We start from the raw sequence: 6,891 nt of genomic DNA, 5'->3' as shown, positions 1-6,891 counted from the left end.
ACTCTATCCCTACACTCAGAACATTTAAGGAACCTCTTTTCCAGTACATAAAAAAACAAGAAAGCAAAACAGGAGATGTTTCAAAATCATTTTAGATGTTTTGAAGTACTCAAGTTTTTTGGAAGCAGAGTTCGGAAAAAAAGCAACCCTCAGTTAGTGCACCATTTTATGATATAAAATTGTTCTACCTGGGGTCATGGGGTACAACTCAGTCATTATTTCATGAGAAATGAATCAAAATCATCTGGTTAAGACTAATTCTCAATAGTAAGTTACAGAAAAATTTACAAAGTCTTCAGGATTGACATAGGAAATAGTGTGGGGGCATGGTCAATAGGAAAGAGGTTGTAGTTGCAGATAATGCAGTTATTGTTGCTGTATGACATTTTTTTGTTTGTGAAATGAACACAATTGCTGGACAAAAGAGAACTTGCACATTTCATATGTAAATCATATTTCCTGTATAAAGCATAAGAAATACATTTGACCTGTTTTATAACAGAAAGTAGAACCATTCCTAAGGAAATAGATCAGTTTTGCCTAAATCTTGTCACAGCATTTTTCTAAGAAAAATGTCTATTTTCTTTTCTGTATTTGACAGAATTTATTTCTGCAACCTTACATGTAAAGAAATGTTTTCAGTCAAAAACATTTTCATATAAAATAAATCTATATTGCAGGAAAAAAAAATATTTTTATCTTGTTATGGCACACAGCTAAAAATACTTTGGTGGCAACATGTGTTACATGTTTAAACTGTTGGCTTTTTGCCCTATGCACATCTCATTTTCAAAATGATGTGTGCATTTTGGCAGTGTGTTAGATCCACAAAAGTTTAATTTAAAATAATGTTTTCTAAAGAGAATTCTGCTAATTCTTATGTTCTTTTTATAGATCTGTATGCACATTATTGAAAAGAATCTATACTCCATAATGGTTTAATTGCACAAGCTTACTTAATATATCTACAGTAATACTTCCCTTAATATGTTATGGGTTAAATAGCCTATATTTTATTAACCCATAACATTTGAGATATTCTGATCTAGTTAAAAAGTTTGTTAATGACACCTTTAATAAAGGGAAATAAATTAAAACAGTACATGTGAAAACATGTAACGTTTATTCTGCAGCATCCTGGGCCAGCAGTCCAGTGTAGAGTATGTGTAAAAGCAGGATTTTTTTATAGCCTCTGCCTGATCACTTGAATTTGCTACTTTGTGTGTGTTTTCTTTGCCATCTTGTGTGTAATTTTATAGACTTAAACCTGTATATTTGTCATTTTTCTTTTCTAGAAGTTAAAATTCACCTGCAGGCTCACCTTATGCCAGTCTGCTCTATAGGCTTGTCTTCCTGCCCTTTATTTATTTTACTGTATATTTTACAAGGGAAAGAAGTCCAAATAGTCTGTAATATTGAAAATGAGGGTGTTCCAGGAGATGCACAGTGCCATAGGAGTTTTTGGGGTGGTCAGTTCTCAGTTGCTGTAGAGCTGTGTCTTCACTGGGTAATCTGGGCTTGCTTCCCTCAGCACCAACAGCTGATTGTAGATCCCACACAGTAAAGGAGTGACTTGTGCTTCTTGTCTGTAATTAATACTGGAGCTCTAGGTTGTGATTGGAACAGTTTTGACTGAAAGACTTCAAGAAGTGGAGGTCCTATGATTTTCTTCACTGTTTTGTTCAGTCCTTAATTCTTGGTACTTAAAACCAAGGTTGAAACACGTTGACCTTGGCTTGGGGGATGAGTGGTAGAGAAATCTTGCAGACTTGACTGTGCATCTGAGATTTGTGGGAAGGAGTTTTTGATGACCTGCTCTGCTATTGCATGCTTAAAATTCAGCTTTCAAATGTGGTTGTAAGATCCACGTCCATAGATACAGCGAGAGAGGCTGCATCCCTCTTCTAGGAGTGCCTGGCCAAGTTCCTGAATTTCCTCACAGTGGTGGTGTGAGGTGTTAAAGAGATGAGCTGCTGACGCACCCAGCAAATTCCTGTTGCTGGAGGAATAAATCTTGACTGAAGCATTTGTGGTATTGGTAAGAACTGTAATTCTGCTCTCTAACTATATTTGGAGCAAGGTCTCCAAGTGTGGCTGTTCATATCCTCTAAAGCGTGGTTTTTTTGAGGGGAAGAAAGAGTACCACTGTTCAGGCCACATTGTTACATAAATCATCAAAATACAACCTCACAGTATGAAAGCAGATAAATTTTGGGGGAAAGTTTAAAATACATCTAAATTACCTTTAACTGCTGATGCTTTCTAAAGCACTTTTAGTTGCTGTTTAAGTAACATTGTACTGTTCAGATAGCAGATAGTTCATCTCCAGGAAGGAGGGTAGGAATGGAGGCATGACTACAATAATGTTTTTCTGCTTGTGTTATGTTAAATTAATTTTATATCAGATCACATACTGAAATCCAACTTCAGTTTTGGAATTATACTGTAGTACTAACTAGATGCTGATGGTGCAGTATTTTAACCTAGGAGCATGGTGTTCTCTAATTTACTTGAGGCTCTAGTAGCGTAACTTAACTTAAATGTAGGGTCTGCTCTAAAATAGCTTAGTAGATGTCAGACTCCCAAAAAATACATGAGCTGGGGTGGGTGCTTTAATCTCCAATAGCAATCGAAATGCCTGCCTGCTATTACTTTGCTACAGTTTTGTGAATATAAAAGAAAACAGTAGCTTATCCTCATTCATCATTCTTAAACTACTTTGAATTGCCTGTCACTGCTGAGGAAAGCAGAAGGCTAATTGTCTCAGACAATCTAAAAGAGCAGGAGTCTGTTATTACATGAGCAGAGAATTTACTCCAATTACTCTAATAACATGTAGGGAGACCTGTCCTTCAATTTATTCTCAGTAAGATTAAGGATATTTTTAAAGGTGTTTTAAATTTGTCAAAATATTTTTTAAGAAACTGTGAAATCAAAATGCAGACTATAAGGGTTTTTTTTTATTAAAACTAGGCAAAAAAAAGAATTATAGGTTAAAAGAGGGAGGAACAAAATCCAACTTTATAAACTGGAAAAACTTCAGGTCACTTCAGAGATGTTCTGCTCTTTTTTAGGTTTTCCTCAAGTCTGTAATTTGGCTTAGACTAGTTAGGGATTTTCTTTTCTTGTCTACTCTTGAATGTCATCAAGCATTTCCCTTTAACTTCAAAAAAAGTGGGTAGAGGATGCAGCTTAAAACCTTGCTATTGTTGGCCCTTAAATGGTTTGTTAGGCCATCAAACAGACAAGTCCATTAAGAAAATTACCTGCCACCTTTGGACTGTTCAAGCAATGTCTGTTTTGAGTATTTTTTCCTACTATTTTGTGAAATAAAGGTGGCACCGAAATCTTTCCTGAGGGAGAAAGTAAGGTGCAACATTCCTTAAGATGGTGAAGGAAAGAGCAAGGATGTGTAAGAGGATGTAAAGCTCCATGAGAGAGTCTGTCTCCAGTGCTGGGGTGCCCGTGACAGGTAAGAAGTGAAGTCAGAGCTGTTCTTGCCAGGGCTGCTGGCACAGGTGTCTGGGTGCAATGCTGATTGGTTTTCACTTGGTGACTGGTATTGCTCCTTCATTACTTAACCAAAATCTTAACCAAATCACTCTCTCTTGAAAACTGGTGATCCCTTTGCTTTTTTTCAATGGCTTACCTATTGCTTTTGAGGCACTTTATGGTCTTTTCACAAATCTCTTGTGAAATTTCACATTCTGGGTTTTTTCTATCATAAAAAGCTATGTAAGAATTCCTTTGTTACTACCTTACATAGAATTTGGTATAACTTGAAGATTCCTTGTATTTTCAAGAGCCTATGAATAAGCTCATGCCAGCCTATGAAGGCAGAAACTTTTCAGCACCTTTTTTTTTTCTGCCCTGGAATAATACTTAAGGTAATTGGAGAAACAGTAATTGATTTTAAAGGGAGAGAAGTAAGATATTTTATGTAGTTACTTAGAGATGCTGCTACTGTATTGCCTGTATTTGTTTTGCTCAGTACTCTCATTAGGATTTTCTTCATTTTCTCCTGCTTTACTTGAAGCTTTTTTCATTTTTTTCCCTGTCCCTTTTGAACTTTGTTATCACATGCAGTGTTAGCCATTTAGAAAAGTATAATGTCACAAATACATTAAAAATTTACTATATATCACTTGCATAATGCATCAAAAAATAATCTTTAAAGGACAGTTTGGCTGAAGGAACAGTGTGTGTCACACCTGCAGTAAAGACCAAGCTGCTGCTTGCCTTCTCCTCACCTCAGAATAATGAGTTACAGGACAATAGCAAATTTCATGAGGTTAATCAGTCTTCCATTTGTTACCATTCCTTTCTGTTTGCCTTCTTTTTGCACTGCCTTTATTAGGAAGAAGCATCAGTAGAGTTTTACAGGTTTCTGAATTTGGATAAAGAGGTTTTGTGTCTGCCAATCTGCCCTCAGAGGAGCCACAGTGGTATTAAGTAAGAGCAGAAAAAGTAAAGAGGGATCAACAACCAGCAGAGAATTGAATCCCATAGACCTCTGTGTGCCTGTAGGGAATGCCAAGAGTTGGTATTTTAGTCTTTTGACCATAAGCACTCCTGCAGCAGTTTATGGAGAGAGCTGTGCACTGCTCAGCCTGTTCATCCATCACTTCCACCTGGGCAGGGCAGGGCTCTTCCAAGAGAGGTGCATCCTCCTGTGCCCTGCCTTTCCCAGCACTGCAGAGTGCACAGCTGCTGTGTTCTGCTGCTGGGCATTTTGCTGATTGTTGCTCTACCATCATCTCAAGTGAGATAAGCAGGAGGTCTGGGCAGCTGCTCCTGCACACTGAGGATCCACAAGGGCTGCTCGAACCCTGTGTCTCATCTGCCATGGCTGCCTAAACAGAGAACCCCTCAGTGTACAATAAACTGAAAGAGCCTCTCTTGGCTATAGAGAGAGCCCAGAGGGAATAACTTCATTACACCAAAGTTCACTTTTGCAAATGCTTTCCTCCTTTACTCCTTCATCCTCTTCCCGGTTTTCAGTTATAAGTGAATGTCTTTATGGGAAATTGTGATGTGTCCCAGTTTTTCATTTGATAAAATCAGAAGAAACTGGAAAAAGTCGTGTAGTCCAGCAGTGTTGAAGGAAGAAAGATTCCACTGACAGGTAGCTGACAGCAATCTTGTGTTCTGCTGTTCCAGTCCTAGTGAGAATGCCCTCCTCCCTCTCTCAGCACCACTCCTGACTGCTAGGAGCTTTAAGCACACTTCTTCACAGAAATGCATGCCAAGGCATCTCTTTTAAACTGTCCTCCCCTTCCCATCTCCCAGGTGTCCCTCCTAAAAGAGGAGACGGTCACGTCTTTCCATTCCCTTTTAGAAATGGCATTCCATGGCCCAATTCTAGTGTCTGTACATACACCTTGAGAAGGAGGCTTAAGTAACTGGTAGGGTTCAGATGGCCTTCTCATGGTCCTGTCTGTTTGTTAATCTGTGTTCACAGGTCTCAGGGGAGGTTTATGGTGGACAGAAAGTTCTGTTAATTTTTGGGTTGAAATAGGTGATTGAAAAGTTGGTGTATTAGATTGTATTAATCTAATACCCCCAGACTGCTGGGGGTGCAGACAGCCTTTGTGGCTTCCCATAAGGAAGGAAGACTTAAGTGATGACTACCTGGAATGGACTGCACTCTTTTAATGAATATGCTTCCTTTGTTCAGGCCCTGAGGTTGGATTTCTGTTCCATAGGCTTTGATTAGATTCACAAGGTCCATTCTGCTGTACACTTCATTATGAGTCACCAGAAATGGGACATGAAAGTGCTTAAGAAAAGATTGAAGCCAAGTGACTTGATCAGTGATTGAAATGAGAAACTGAAAATACACCTTTGGGAAAAATAAAGTCCCTTTGCAACTCTGTTCCTTCCTGTCCTTTCTTGTCTGCCCAGAAAAAAACCTTGTTAGCCCTCTTTGTAAAAGAGAGACTGTGCATCAGGCTGTTTTGATCTCTGTACTTGTTTGAACTGGGAGTTCTTTGAGATGTCATCCACAAGTGCTCTGCAGCCCATCATTTTCTGCAGATTGTGTGTATTTTGTGATAATGGCTGTGAGGAGAAACTGTGAGGATGGGCTCCTTGCTACAGCCATGCCAGGGAAGGACATGTCCTTTGAGGAAGGAACCTCAGGCTAAGTTCATCATCCCCATGCACGTGGGGTTGGTTTGTTTGTTTTATTTTGCAAAGAAATTCTTTCCTCCCACTTCATTTTTAGCTCTCTATTTCCAGGGGTGCAGATGTGCTGGAGAAGTGTATTTCAGTTCTCCTCATACGTATAAGCACACACTTGCATGCAGTCTTCTATTTTCATTCTCTTGTTACGCAAGGGTTTAAAATTAGTTGTATTTGTGAATTAATATAGTTCATTGGAATAAATGTCAGCTATTTTTACTCTGTAATGAGCTTTATCACCATGCTATCTGAATAGCTCACAAACACTATTTTTCCTCTATACCCTGTTACCAGTGTAAAATATTCATAGTCTTGATGATGTGAGATGTGGCTGGGAGAAAAAATGGTGTGTGTAAATTAACTGAGGTTCTTTGCTGATACATGGTGTAATACAGTACCACCAAAGAGGAAAAATATCTGGATTTTGATAGTACCTTGTGACAGGCACTTCAAAAGGTGGGATTAAAAAACCAGCATTGCCAGTGTTGTATTTTGGTGTCACATTCTGAGGTTTTATATGCCTTCCAGGAGTAAGTGAAGCTGAAGCTTCACTAGAGCACTGTGCATGTTGAGATGAGGCTCTGCCTCGGGATGCCAGGAAGATGGGTGGAGCATCCTGTGGTCAGTGTGCCTCTGATTACCACTGTGCTAAAAAGCAAGGCTGGATTTAGTGCACAGGATTTCTACCCAAAACTCGAGGTCTGCCTC

The sequence above is a fragment of the Haemorhous mexicanus genome, chromosome 8, assembly GCF_027477595.1.
Source record: "Haemorhous mexicanus isolate bHaeMex1 chromosome 8, bHaeMex1.pri, whole genome shotgun sequence".
NCBI lineage: Eukaryota > Metazoa > Chordata > Aves > Passeriformes > Fringillidae > Haemorhous > Haemorhous mexicanus.
This window is presented reverse-complemented; position numbering follows the sequence as displayed.